Source organism: Cibotium barometz, chromosome 50 (assembly GCF_041138505.1).
Source record: "Cibotium barometz isolate CiBa-2024 chromosome 50, ASM4113850v1, whole genome shotgun sequence".
Lineage (NCBI taxonomy): Eukaryota > Viridiplantae > Streptophyta > Polypodiopsida > Cyatheales > Cibotiaceae > Cibotium > Cibotium barometz.
In genome coordinates, this window is record NC_141095.1 from 36,016,412 (window position 1) to 36,032,767 (window position 16,356).

The following is a 16,356-nucleotide window of genomic DNA, read 5'->3' on the forward strand; positions in this document are numbered from 1 at the left end:
CACACATAGAAAGAGAGTGCGAATGAGGGAGAGATTGAAATTAAAAAAATACAGATTAAGCGAGTACTAAAGAGAGCGAAGATTGAGAGAGAGAAATAAACAATGCAGATTAAATGTGTACTAAAGAGAGAGATCGAGATGAGAAAATAAAGAAATACAGATTAAGCGTGTACTAAAGAGAGATATTTAAAGAGAGAGAGAGAGAGAGAGAGAGAGAGAGAGAGAGAGAGAGAGAGAGAGAGAGAGAGAGAGAGAGAGAGAATATTAAGCATGCACACTGTCCTAAAAGAAAACAAAGCTATCTCACTTAGGTGATATAACTATATCCATGGAATACCAAGAAACATGGAACATGAGAGAGAGAGAGAGAGAGAGAGAGAGAGAGAGAGAGAGAGAGAGAGAGAGAGAGAGAGAGAGAGAGAGAGAGAGAATATTAAGTGTGTACTAAAGACTCAATGGGATGGCATATCTCATCATCAAACGGAAAATAAAATAGAAACGAAACAAACCTATCTCACTTGGGTGATACAAAATTGCCATGGAATCCCATCATGAAATACCAAGAAACATGGAACATGAGAGAAGCATCAACCCCCAATATATAGTATACCACTCTCCAAAATATCAAGCATGGGGCTAATGCATATGGCCGAGAGGTCTCCCTCAACTACATCACGTGGAGAGAGAGAGAGAGAGAGAGAGAGAGAGAGAGAGAGAGAGAGAGAGAGAGAGAGAGAGAGAGAGAGAGAGAGAGGAGAAAGAATGAACATTAGGGAAAATTTGGACTCAAATTGGGCACTTTAAGGATTTTTACACATTCTCTCTCTACAGAAATGGGTTCATGGTGGTAAAAATTTTACAAATCAACTCAGAAGTGATTAGAGTTTGGACATTTAGAATCTACTCTTCGAGACCTTTTTAATCATATATAGCATTATGGGCAATTTTGCATATTCAGAAGTCCCCAAATTTGGTGATGATGTGGCATGTAACATGCCACACCAAATTTGGGGACTTCTTGAATATGAAAAATTGCCCATCATGCTATATATTATTAGTAAGGTCTCGAAGAGTAGATTCCAAATGTCGAAACTCTGCTTACTTCTCTGAGATGATTTGTAAAATTTTTACCATGAGCACATTTCTATAGAGAGAAAATGTGTACACCCTAATGTGAGGGGAGAGAAAGAGTGGGAGAGGGGGGAGATAGATAATGTGAGAGCGATAAATATTGAGAGAGAATGAATGATAAAGAAAATGTGTGTGTGTGAGAGAGAGAGAGAGAGAGAGAGAGAGAGAGAGAGAGAGAGAGAGAGAGAGAGAGAGAGAATATTAAGTGTGTACTAAAGACTCAATGGGATGGCATATCTCATCATCAAACGGAAAATAAAATAGAAACGAAACAAACCTATCTCACTTGGGTGATACAAAATTGCCATGGAATCCCATCATGAAATACCAAGAAACATGGAACATGAGAGAAGCATCAACCCCCAATATATAGTATACCACTCTCCAAAATATCAAGCATGGGGCTAATGCATATGGCCGAGAGGTCTCCCTCAACTACATCACGTGGAGAGAGAGAGAGAGAGAGAGAGAGAGAGAGAGAGAGAGAGAGAGAGAGAGAGAGAGAGAGAGGAGAGAGGAGAAAGAATGAACATTAGGGAAAATTTGGACTCAAATTGGGCACTTTAAGGATTTTTACACATTCTCTCTCTACAGAAATGGGTTCATGGTGGTAAAAATTTTACAAATCAACTCAGAAGTGATTAGAGTTTGGACATTTAGAATCTACTCTTCGAGACCTTTTTAATCATATATAGCATTATGGGCAATTTTGCATATTCAGAAGTCCGCAAATTTGGTGATGATGTGGCATGTAACATGCCACACCAAATTTGGGGACTTCTTGAATATGAAAAATTGCCCATCATGCTATATATTATTAGTAAGGTCTCGAAGAGTAGATTCCAAATGTCGAAACTCTGCTTACTTCTCTGAGATGATTTGTAAAATTTTTACCATGAGCACATTTCTATAGAGAGAAAATGTGTACACCCTAATGTGAGGGGAGAGAAAGAGTGGGAGAGGGGGGAGATAGATAATGTGAGAGCGATAAATATTGAGAGAGAATGAATGATAAAGAAAATGTGTGTGTGTGAGAGAGAGAGAGAGAGAGAGAGAGAGAGAGAGAGAGAGAGAGAGAGAGAGAGAGAGAGAGAGAGAGAGGAAATGATAGAGAGGAGAGAGAATGAATGATAGAGAAAATGTGAGAGAAAGAATGGGGAGAGAGAGAGAGAGAGAGAGAGAGAGAGAGAATGAGAGAGAGGAATGACCTTTTGGCTACATGGCACCCCGTATTTTTTATCATGGCTCGTGAGGCACTTCTAGAGACCATCCCCAAGATGATTGTGCTCTTAGAGGCTTCCTGCAGTTAGCTTTGTGGGACAAAGAGATTCTTATCCCTCCACTATGCATCTTGTTGCATCGTTGAAGAGTATGATTGAGGAGTCTACGTTCCCTCGATAATGTAGTCTTTGACAGTATGGCTACTAGAGATGCAGTAGGGTGGATGGGTGCGTTGTGACTTATCTCATCGAGAGGTATCCAGTCTACTTGCTATTAGAGAGAGGACATCATAGATGTTTGTTTGTAAGGATGGGTGAGAAGCAACTGTAGGGCCTCTTAAGGTAGCTTGGTACACCCATGATGCATCTATGGTGCCATGCACCATCATCATGAGATTACTACCGAGTTTGTGTTGGCACACTCAAGGTAGATTACCATGATCATTTGACTTAGCACTCGCCATGGTGTAGGGCAACTTCAAGATGAGGACAGGCAGCTAGGGAGTAGGCTAGGCGTCTCCCCACTGCACTTTGCACACCATGTCATTTTTGGAAATGGTCCCTTTCACCACAGTGCATGAGCTTGGTGTGTCACTAGTTCCATCATGCTATAGACTCCATTCAACACATGGTGGCTCTCTTCTGGGAGCCACCATGGTATTCTCCCAAACCCTTCTAGAGTAATTCAATTATGACGTGTATTTCTACATTGGGGAGTTTTTCACCAATAGTTTATCTTGTTTGTGCAGGGCCCCACACTGTTTCACACACATGCTTCTACTTCAAGCCAGGCCATGGGAGAGACTTGAGGTAGCATCACCTTTCCCTACACCCCCTAGTCATGTGAGTGTGTTGTTTTAATTAATTTCCCTTGCTCAAGTTGCTTTCTTGTATTTTTCTTAATATTGATCACTTTCACTTTTTAGGATGCCGACCTAGATGAGCTGGGACAACAGATGTCTCAGCTCCCTTTAGAGTTGCAGGAGCATGACCAGGAGCTGGAGCGCTAGAGAGAGTTGGTCCGTGGTGGTGGATCTAGAGAGACGAATCACATACTACCGAGCGGAGCACTATATGAGGGAGTGAACCAGACTTGGAAGAGATGCAACCCACCACCATCATGTGATGCCAAGCATCGCAATTAGGGATTTCACTGACGTAAATGAAAACATGTGAACATGTTAATAACATATGTTAATAACACAAAAAATCTTGTGATCACATTTTATATTCACAAAGCTTTCACAAGGGCCTAAAAAAATTATCTTTGTGGGGCATAAAAAATCTTCTTAGGTGGCCACTGACCTGCTATTATGTGAAGATGGTAACATGAGAACATGTGAATAGCTTATTCCCATGTGTAGACAAGCTTTTAAGGGGTTCCCAAATGGCAAGTGACCTGTTATTTTGTGAACGGTAACATAAGAACATGTGAATAACTTGTTCACATGTGTTATTATCACAAAAAATCTTGTGATCACGTGAATATTAAATCCTTGAGATTCGCAATCTATCCCCTACCACCAAGCTCTTTGGTTGCGAGACCACACTAGTCCCGCAACTACCAAGTTTGCCTCAATGAATTTAACACTTGGGGGTGCTACACATTAGGGTGCCACCACCAAGTTTTCCTTTACTGCTTTGTCTACTCGTCGACAAAGTGTTTGACCTGTCACTATAGTGTAGACTTTGTTCTATATCACCTTTGGGGGATAGATAACTTGTACCCAAGGTCAGCAAGCAGAGCAGTGATCGTGGATCTTGTCACATCACGGAGGCCCATCGGTACCACTAATCATCAGCAGGCTATCCTAGATATCATGGGACTAACGATGCCAGAGGATTTTGAGATTTCCATACAAATGGATTTATCATCCCAAGAGGAGGAGGCACATAGAGCACGATGGGCTTGCATCGATGAGGTTATTTTGCATGCTAGATAGGTGGCTTTAGGCACCCCAGTCAGAGCAGTAGGGAGCTTGGCGGACCGAGGGCTCAAGATGCATCTAAGGTCAGAAGAGCAGTCTACGCATGGTCATTTTTCTACTCGGATGTACATTGACCTCCACTTATGGGAGATGAGGCATGAGCATAGAGATGCTATGATTGACCACTAGGAGCTTAGTGATGCCATGGATGAGGGGAGTCTAACTCAGAGGACCATTGCACAGTGGGTAGTATAGGAGCCGAAGGAGGATGCAGTGGTGGCGGGCATGTACTCCTAGAGCTTACCAAGTCCTCTCAGATGAGGATTAGCCATCATGTAGATGTATATGCCATCATATTTTTAACATGTTTTATATGCCAATTATATATGTGACCTCATGTTTCTATATATGACATCCACTAGTTTATTTGAGATTTTGTTTTAAAAAATGAACTATCTCATTTTTTCATTTTATATTTTTAAAAAGTTTGTATATGTAAGGTGCCATGGTCTTGGTCTTTAAGCTGGCTGTTTTTTACATAGGGGACTCCTTGGGCACATTGCAAAAAAGAGCGGGTGGCAACACACCATCACACCCATCCGGCGTCTGATGGCGGGGGTGAAACTTTGCAAGTAGGGGGAGAGAAACCCCATTGACCCACTCGCAATGTTTCACCCCCATAGGGTGATGTCTTTCCTAAACCTAATCTTTTGTGCCTAGGGGACCCCTTGGACACTATGCAACAAAAGAGAATGTGGCAACACACCTTCATGCCCATTTGACGTTCGATGGGGTTAAAACTCTGCAAGTGGGGGGGAGCATCCCCATTGGACCCACTTGTAATGTTTCACCCCCACCATCGGACGTCGGATGGGTGTGATGTCCTACCCAAACCTGCCCTTTTTTGCATAGCAGACCCCTTGGGCACTATGCAAAAAAGAGCGAGTGCCAACACACTGTCATGCCCATCTAGTGTCCGATGGGGGTGAAACTTTGTGATCCCGCTCTTTTTTGCATAGGGGACCCCTTGGGAACATGCAAAAAAGAGCGGGTGGTAGCAACACATCATCATGCCCATCTGGCATTTGATGGGGGTGAAACCCCATGAACCCACTCATAAAGTTTCACCCCCATGGGATGCCAAATGGGTGTGATTTCCTACCCAAATAAGAGCGGGTGGCAACACATAGTCACGCCTATCTGGAATCCGATGGGGGTGAAACTTTGCAAGTGGGGGGGAAGCAACCCCATGGACCCACTCACAAAGTTTCATCCCCATCGGACATCACAGATGGGTGTGAGGTTCTACCCGAACCCGCTCTTTTTTGCATAGGGGACCCCTTGGGCACTATGCAAAAAAGAGCGAGTGGCAGCACACTGTTATTCCCATCTAACATCCGATAGGGGTGAAACTTTTCAAGTGGGGGGGGGGAGTAACCCCATGGAACTACTCGCAAAGTTTCACCCCCATTAGGCACCCCATGGAACTACTCGCAAAGTTTCACCCCCATTAGATGGGTGTGATGTCCTACCTAAACCTACTCTTTTTTGCATAGGGGACCCCTTGGGCACTATGCAAAAAAGAGTAGGTGGTAACATGTCATGCCCATCCATCTGATGGTGGCGGTGAAACTTTGTGAGTGGGGGAGAGTAGCCCAATGGAACCACTTGCAAAGTTTCACCCCATCGGACGTCGTGGGTGTGATGTCCTACCTAAACTCTCTCTTTTTTACATAGGGGACCCCTTGGGCACTCTAAAAAAGAGCATTTGGCAACATACCGTTCATGCCCCCCAATGGGGGTGAAACTTTGTAAGTGGGGGAAGCAACCCCATGTACTAACTCACAAAGTTCCACTCCCATCGGCGGATGTCGTATGGACGTAAAGCTCTACCCAAACCCGCTCCTTTTTGCATAGGGAACCCCTTGGGCAGCACTGTGCAAAAGAGTGGGTGGTAACACACAGTCATGCCATTCGATGTCAGATGGGAGTGAAACTTTGTCAGTGGAGGGAATAGCCCATGGACTGACTCACAAAGTTTCACCCCCTATTGGATGGGTATAATGTCCTACCCATGGATCCATTCACAAAGTTTCACCCCCTATTAATGTCCTACCCATGGATCCATTCACAAAGTTTCACCCCCTACCCATGGATCCATTCACAAAGTTTCACCCCCTATTGGATGGGTATAAAGTCCTACCCAAACCCACTCGTTTTTACATAGGGGACCCCTTGGGAACTATGCAAAAAAGAGTGGGGGGCAACACACTTTGCGGTGGGGAGAGAAGCCTCCCCAAACTAGTGGGGGTGACACTTTGCGGTGGGGAGAGAAGCCCCCCCATGGATCCACTTGCAAAGTTTCACCCCCATTAGACACCAAATAAGTGTGATGTCCTACACAAATATGCTCTTTTTTGCATAGTGTCCAAGGGTCTCCTATGCAAAAAAGAGCGGCTTTGGGTGGAACATCACACCCATCTGATGGGGGAGAGACGTTATGAGTGGGTCTATGGGGTTGCTCTCCGCCACTTGCAAAGTTTAAACCCCCACCTGCTAAGAGAAAGATACAAAATATATGGGAACAAATTAAAAGCCAACTTATAATATATATGGACAGAAGATACAAATTGAGAGAATGATACAAAATGAAGGGCCCTAGATACAAAAAAAGAGAGGTAGGAGACTTCAATATCAATCCGTAGTCTCTCTAGCTTTGAGGGTCTCCAAGATGCTCACATGCTTGTGTTAGGCTAGGGTCCACTGTGGGGGGCTTCCCTTCTTGTTGTTAACTTGCCGAAGCATGAGTTTCACAGCAAGAACTAGATGAGAGTATATAATCACCTCCTTGCTCCACTCATACTACACAAACTCAATGTTTCCCTTCTGCATCTAACACTGCACATAGTAGTGACCTATAACTATCACATTGTGGGCATCAAATGAGAATCCATAATCATCTGTACTCAAGGGTGAGTGCACCACAAAATGTAGTAGTACACCTCCTTCTTGATGGAAAAAACATCACCCACTATCAAAATATCTATCAACAATCATGATCTGCCACATCAGGTAGTGTGCGAGGATCAACAGTGGTGGGGGGTAATGCTCAGCCTCAACACCTTCTCCAACTAAGGATCAGCCCACTCTCACATCTTGCATATAGTGAGTAGTCACCATCGATGCATGTTCCACAAAAGCATGAATGATGCGATGCAAAGATGTTGGGGTATAGTTTAGAGAAGCACCATCAATGTCACTACTATCAACACACCAAAAGAACCTCCTAACAATCCTGGCATCTCGCTGGGAAGCAAGAGGTAGCATTAGTGGTCAAATGCGCATTGCACCAATCCACTACCTCACACATGTCTCGAGAGTGCTCATTGTCACTCACGGGGTAGAGCTAGTGACATCTCAGGGTGCGTTTAACACATGCACCTGCACCATTGTGCTACCCCCTTTCCATGCCTTACTACTTGAAGAAGCTCCAAATCGCTTGGTAGCCTATCATGTGATTCCAGAATATAGCTAATGAAGGCTGCCACAAAATTGTCGGTCCTGCCACTTGGCACCCTGAGCATGATGTATGTAGTCATATACAAAAGATGTAAATGTGCTTATGAACTTGTCACACATGCCAAATGGTGCTCCACTAGCTGTAATATCCTCGACTGCTCATGTATCACATACTCATACTGTTGCCATGTCACCACCTCAGCTCTGCCACCAAGGAATCCTCCTCACACAAGTGAAGCATGGCCAAAGCTACCACACACAACGTACATGTCCTTATGACACAAGCCATCCCATGGTGGCAGATGACATCCTCCACCCGCAGGCATCATAGCAAGTAAATAAAATCCCTTAAGCTATAAGAGACCACCCCCCGATGCTAGACAAGCCATGAGAGACATCATACAAAATCTTAAATCCAATGTGGTGAGGCCTACAAAGACATGTGTCATGCTGCCTCGACTAGCGCACAAACCAAGGCTTCCAAGCTGGAATTAATGTTGTGGTTGATGGTGATCTCAGGGTTTGAAGACCTAAACTCAAAGTACAACTATGTCTATGTCATATCAAGAAAGCAAGCCACATGCACTATCTAGTCCCCAAAGACAAACCCTATGTCACAATGCCTTCTTGTACTCTGGTGATGCACGATAATGCTCCTCCTAAAACCTCTCTATCATAGGCCTCATCTTAGCATCAAGTGCATCTAGGTGCATGACCATTACTAGCCCAAGAGAAAATTATAGAGAAACTTAGGATCAATTAGTGGTGTAGAGAGGGAACAACTAGCATCAAGGATGGGACTAGACAATAGCTTCATAAATTGGATGGAGAAGGAACTACAATTTTCAAGAAATGAACTCAAATAGCATACCCTTCAAGCTGAAAAGTAATCATTACTTGGACCAAGAAAACCAACCAAGGATGAGAAAAATAAGAAATGGCTAAATATATATACACATGCGTAACTCAAGGTAAATAAAGTATCTCAAACAAATGCTTTCATCATCTACATATCTCTCATGGAGTTCAAGGAACCCCTCTAACATCATCAAAGCCATCAATGTGATAAGAATTAAGGGGTTCACACGTGAAAAACTAGGTGAGATAGTCACACCATGATTATCTCAAAATGGTCATATGTATAAAAATTAGTCAAAGTGGTAAGATTGACCTCATGTAAAAGCCTTCCAAATAAAGAATTGGATCTCTATATTAGCTGGACAACTACCAAAAAACATTACATTTTTACACGTGAAAAACTAGGTAGAATTCTAGACGTGACTAATTTACTAGTTTTTCACGTGCAAAAAAGAGGGTCAAATGAAGAAACCACGGTAACAAGAGCTTACTCTAGGGCCATTAGGAGAAATATACACTCTCCATTTTTTCCCTTAAGGGATTTCTCTCTCTTCCATAAATAAAGGAAAAATGGTGAAAAATCTTATAATATTACCATTCTCTCTCCTCTTTTAAAATCAAGGAGATCTCTTTATATTGTTTTTATAAGAGATTCACCTATTATTTTATTATAATACTGTCCCATGTCCAAATTTAGGATCACTGTCCTCAAAATTTAATAATGCTCTATTTGATCTAAAAACATGAAGCATGTAAGATGTGACACTCGTAAATACTTACATGGCTTTTCAGCTTCTAAATCCATCCAATTAGCCCATGCCCTTCTCTATGCTCTAACAATGTGGTTATTAATTTTTGTCATTTTTCATTGAGTATAGAGGGGTTTATGAAAATTTTTTCCTCATTTAGAGACCTCTAGATTTTTAGAATAAGAAAAAGTGGGTTTTTAGCTTAGGGTGATTTTACTATGAGATATGCTTTAGTTTTTATTTGTACAGAGAAAATTTAAATCTTTGTTTGTTTCCTTTAGTAGCTCTGCTTAAAAGCTTCCTTTCCTCCCTAAACCACATTAATGACTTTAGATCTTCTCAATATTGGGATCTTTGCTCTTCTAAAGGGCATGTTGATGTATTTGGTGCCATTTAGTTGGAACAACATATTCATCTTCCCCTTAAATCATCTTTGTGTTTGTTAATCTCTGTAAAAGAATCAAAGGAAAAGAGAGAAATGGAGAATGTACATCTTGTTATGTGTTATGCTTTTTTGTTATGGTTTTAAAATTTTGTCTAAGTTATTATGTTTACTTTCCTATTTTAACCATCTTATTATTCTAAATGTGATTTAGTCATGTGTGAAGTTGGTCAATAGTTGAGCTTAATGATGTTATTTTTGTGTTAGTTGGGTTATTCTCATTAGTGATTTTCTGAGTGAAACAAGTGCGTGAAAGATAATTATTGATTAACAATTATGATTAAGTTGTGTTATTTGTTAAATTTTTGAGTTATATAAATGTAAAAAAGTTGATTTTGGGTTAACAATTATGTTTAATGATGTTTACTTTCTCATTTTTACCATCTTATTGTTCTAAATGTGATTTAATCATATGTGAAATTGAAGTCAATAGTTGAGATTAATGATGTTATTTTTATGTCATTTATTGAAACAAGCGTCTGAAAGATAATTGTTGATTAAAAGTTATGATTTAGTTATGGGTTATATTGAAGTCTAGATTTGTGCTCAATAATGTTATTTCTGGTTAAAGTTTTGTTATTTGTTGAAATTTTGAGTTATACAAATGTATAAAAGCTAATTTTAGGCTAATATTTATGTTTAATGATGATAGAATGTTGCTATTGATTTTAGGATGCAGGTTGAGATAGGAAGAGAGATATTTACTTCCAATTGGATGCTGATTTGCACCACAATACAAGAGAAAGGTAACAAGTGAAAGGTAGCTAGATTAAATTCAACAAGAGAGGAATGCAGGAAAAAAATGTCAATTTTTGGGTTGAGGGGTGTATTTATCAACCCGATCCCTTACATCTTTTATTAAGTATGTGTGTAATTTGGATACACTAAAAGGATGTGTGATCCCTTACATCTTTTGTTAAGTATGTGTGATCCCTTACATCTTTTATTAAGTATGTGTGATCCCTTACATATTTTATTAAGTATGTGTGTGATTTGGATACACTAAAAGGATTATAATGCAAGCTCATAGTGTTTACACATCTGTTTAGCGCAGCATAATAGGCTTGGATGCAAGGATCAATGAGCTCACAAAATTACTACGTGAAAAGGAGAGAGAGTGTCAGATTCTACAAGATGAGATGCATGTTATGGAAAATGTGGTGGTGCATGGTGTCATAGTGCATGTTGTCAAGGTAGACAATGTAGAACTATATTATAGAATTTAGGCTTTGGAAAAGGAGAACAAAAAAGATTGCAGTGATGTTTGCAAAGATCCTTGTTACTCGACCCTCAACAAAAACCAAAGAAGCACGTGAGTGCATGAGGCTGCTCAAACCACAACATGAGTTAACCAAAGGGAGGAGTGTGTAGTATAATCGGTGGGTTTATGCACAATGTGAAAATATGAGGAATATATTTTTCAACCCAAGTGAAGAGGTTGATGATGTAATTACAAAGGTCCTAAGAAAAGGTATGGTGAAGTCTACATTAGAAAACCCCAAATTCAAAACCATTAGTGATGATGTTGTAAGAGTATGCTTGAAGGGGTATGCAATACCTTCATAGCTATAGATGCTCAAGGCATATGTGATAAGGTACGGATTAGCTCTTCATTTTATGCTATGATTTATAAGCAATTGGATGTAGGGTTCAAGGTTGTGCCTAACAAGAGGCCCATCCCCAAATCGTTCCATGTCAAGAAGGCATAGAAAGATCTTAATGTAAAATTATTAGACATAATTGGTGAGACAATGTATTTGGAACATACACAGATGCTAAAGTATGGATTAAAGGAAGTGCCCTTAAAATTTCATGTAGACAATAACTTTATATTGAATGTATGTAAGCTACAAGTAGAATGATGAAGTTTTATGACATGTATATGGAAGAGTGCATACGGTAAGCTTTAATTTGTTTTAAAGCTTGATGAGACTGAAGTCGTTTTAAGGGCCAAAAACTCAAATGTGTTAGCTTGACACTAATGAATAGGGCATTGGATTCCCAACATCAATTCAAAACATCCAAAATATTTCAGTGTGTAATCAGATAATGAAATATGGTGGCTTGATGCATTTGAGGTGCCAAAGGACCATGAAGAACTGGATATTTTTTAACTTAACAGAGAAACCAAATATTATACCGTGGCAAATCAGTTAGTGAAGTTAAATGCATGTTGATAGATCTGGTGAGACGACTTGTTGTTGGTAATTTAAAAAAGTTAAAATTATATTTGGTGTTTTAAATTCAACATCATCAACTGAGTTCCCTTGCTTATATTGCATACAATCTAGAAATAAAGATAAGGATGGGAAGAAACATTGGATTATTAGAATAAGATAATGTAGTACTAAAACACGTCACCAACGTGTTCAAAAAATAGAAAGTTGGTACCATTAGATCCTAAGTAAGATCCTAGTTTAAAAATACCCTTGACAAGGGTCCACTTTTACAATTCACATTGCATAGTAAGAATAATAGAGAAGTTGGTGGTTGAGTAAGTGCATTTTGCTACAAGATGTGTCCTACTTTAGATATTGATGCAATATGCAAGAAGGTAGAATAAGTCTTATCCCGATGGATTACCTACTTTAGATGCTGATACAACAAGCAAGAAGGTAGAATAAGTCTCATTCCACTGGATTGCACCGGGGCCAAGTAGAAATGAGAAAACGTTAGAAAAGAACTCTGGAAATTTGCCATACAAACCGTGTTTTGGGAGAGTGAAGGCTAGGTGTTTTGCCTACTTCAGATGCTGATGCAACATTTAAGAAGGTAGAATAAGTCTTATCCCGATAGATTTCACCACCAAGGCCAAGTAGAAATAAAAAGGGCGAGAAAAAGTCAAAAAAGAGTGGAAATTTTCCATGTAAACCGTGTCTTGGGCAAGGCTAGGAAATTCTTATCTCCACTGCGAGATAAAGATGGTAAGTTTCTTATAAAACAACTGGAGAAGTACAAAGCATGGAAAAAACCACACGTGGCTATCCCTGATCAGAGTAATGGGGGACATACGTGGATAGTAAAGGCAAATGTGTGGATTATACTCGATAAATTGGCACCAGTTTTGTAAAAGATGACATTCGATTCCAATGATGCCAATGCATTTAAAGACGTGGTAGCAAGCTTTCATAACTCAATGACAGAGGCATGGACTTCAAATTGTATCACACACTATATGGTATGATTGGTCATCATTTTGTTTTAATGTGAATGTCAAATTTTGAGTTTAATTGTGGATCCTGTGTTTTTTAATGCAACACGTACTTGAGGCTCATGGTCCATACTTTGTTAAACAAGGAATTTTGGTGATATGGTCCACACAAGACATGGAGCAATCCCATTGGCAAGCTCACCCCTACACATTCCAAAAAGCAACAGCACATGGATATGGAATCAATGATTCCAATTCTACGAGGTAGTTACTCCAATGGCAGTGGTATAGGAGAATAGAGATAAGGTACGGGGAAAATTTAATAAAGTCAAAATCCAATGATATAAAAGCTATTCATGGGGAAATATATAAAGTCAAGAAAGCAAGAGACGAAAATAGCATGGCTAGAGAACATCATACAGAATTGTTGAGACAACCCAAGAGAGAATCAGTAGCGAATGAAAACATCGAGTCATGAAAATGATTCAAAGTTCTAATTAAGAAATAATAATATTTTATTCTTATGAGAGTACCAGAGCAATCCAATGTTTTGAAGAAATAAGTGTTTGCTAAAGTCAACGTGGATAACTTTTTCAAAGTGTTCATAGTGTTGATATTTTTTAATAGTAAGTATCAATAACTTATAGAGTAAGCCCCATTTATAAATGAAGGGGCTTCTTTTATTTCTCTCATTTCCTTCTAGCTTGTGAGTATGACATGTACCAAAGCAGTGTACAAAGAAGATGCTTACCAAGACATCGGTTCATTCATCCGGATCTACTGAACCTACTGGCATTGACAATGATGAAGGTCAAGCTCCTCCAAATGGGAAAGTTTCTCCTGCTACTTCAGTTAGTAAATCTCATCCTTCTATGCATAAGAAGAGAAGATGGAGACAAGGCACTACCGCTCTTTGTGAAATTAAGAAATTCCAAAATAATCCCGAGTCAATTATACCCAAGGCACCTTTCTCGAGGCTAGTGTAAGAAATATTATAAGATCTACAAAGGGGAAAGAACTACAGGTACTTTTCAAGAGATCAAGCATGTAATGTGGAGTGATGGCTAGCCCAAGTGTTGCTTGCTCATGCAATGGGGCCAAAACTTACTCGGTGGACCACCTTATGCATGATGGTCAGCTACATGCCCAATGCATCATATTCAAGAACTCGACTCGGATCTCTATTTTATTCGTAGGGTCTGTAACAATAGTGATGTATTTAACCTTAACCCTAATATGGTTTGAAGAGTTACATTAATGCTCATGTATCACTTTGTGTTTTCATGTTTTTGTTATGTTCTACTACTCAACTCGTGGTACTTTTTGATGCAATGTACCGGATTTGGAATTACTAGTGAAAATTTAAGTTTCTTTTATTTCCAATATTATGCGCTGATGTTTTGTATATGTTCTTATATTTTCATGATAAAACAATTTGCATGTGCATATGTAGGTGTAGGTGAGAAAAATCAACGCATGGTATAGAATGATCAAAATGCGTTGAAATTTGTTCTGCATATAGATGATGTGGCTTACATAGCCCATATAAATTCTCAACCCCCATCTTAGTCATGTAGGGAACCCATCCACCCAAAGGCTCAAATGTGGGGGCTTGCTTTTTGAAGCAGAAGGCCCCCACATGTGAGCCTTCGAATGGGGGTCCTATAGGACTTTGATGGGGCTAAGATTTTATTTAGAAGGTGGTACATGATACATGTGTACCTACATAAAATTTGAGCTTATTCAGATTAGCACACGGGGAAAGTATTTTTATAAATTAAAAATGATCAAATTTATGTATTAAGCCAATGTTTAAAAAAGTGAAATTTCTCCTCATTTCTCATCTCTCATTTCTCTCTCTTACCTCCAAGAGCATGGCTCACACCAAGTAAAGAGAGTCTGGCCCCTGAAGGAGAGACCTAGAGCACCCCCCAACTACCACTATAGCAACATTGCAAGCACAGATGGAGGCTTTTTAATCCGAGTCAAGATTAACAATTATGCTCCTCCAATTGAGAACATTAATAAGTGTCATGCTACAAAGGCACTATAAAAGTTGTAACATTATGAGATATTGGCCACCCAAGGCCTTAGTTAGTAAGTTTTGGGCGCCCAAGTGTGAATAAGGGCCAATTGTACATAAGGTATTTTCTCATAATGAAGAGACACAATCCCCCTTTGTGCTACGAGAGTTCTTGCTTTGTCTTGAGAGAGAGAGTGTGTAAGAGAGTACTCTAACACATGTGCCTTCTCTATACTTGTATACTTGCATGCTTGTGTGGTGAAGTGAGAGAGAGGTATTGCCTCGTGTTACAGCGTGGAGGTGAAGCTTGGAATATTGGAGCTTCTCAAGTGAGCTTGGAGACCTCAGGGACATGAGCTCGGAGCATTAGTAAGTTCCCTATATGACAATTGTGTTCTATTGCTTCTTCCAAAGGTGAATGCATAGAGTTCTTTCTTGGAGGTGTGGTAGCCCATAACATTTTTGACATCGCTTCTGGGGAAAAACCTTTTTTTCTTCCATCCTCTTTGAGTTTCATCTCCCATTACACAAGTTTCATCATTGCCTTTACATTCTGGTAGTGCATTGTGGAATGAATGGATAAGGTTTGAGTGGAAGTGAAGGTTTGTGAGAAATTGGTTGTTTTTGTTGTGCGAGCAAGTATTGGGGTGACCTTAGAGGAAATCTCCACTGTTTTTTCTTTTCAATTTTGATGTTTGTATCACCAAACTTGTGAATGTGAACGAGTAGGGTGATACTTTGTTTTTGTTTCTTCAAAAAAATCCACAAAAATCATAAAAATAAGGAGCCATTGGTTGTGTTTTGAACTTGCATTACTAACATTCCTTATGTCTAGCACAATCATTTTGGAGAATTTGGATAGGTAATTTGCACCAAACTCCTCTCGGTCGATGTGGAAACTCCACACATGAAAGTGCAAGAAAATAGTTCACGACGTAAACTACTTCCTGCTATCTCACAGTGTGAATTGCTCCCGCAATTAGCGCCACAAATCACAGGATTACCTTGCAAAAAGTAGGGCGTCTTATCCTGACATCAATGACACAACGGGTCTGATAAAAGTGTAATCCATGAACTAGCAGAGAATGCTTCATGACGTGAAACACTATATAGTTCATGGCGTGAACGATTTAGATCTCACGACGTGAACGATTCTTGGACATCTCACGGCGTGAACCAATTAGATCTCACGACATGAACGGCGTATCTTTTCATGGCATGAATGGTTTACCATTTCACGACGTGAATTGTTTCTACAGTTTCTCACGATGTAACCAGATTTAGTTCACGAACCTAGTATTGTCAGATTAAGATCAGGGAAATGCCTTAATTAAG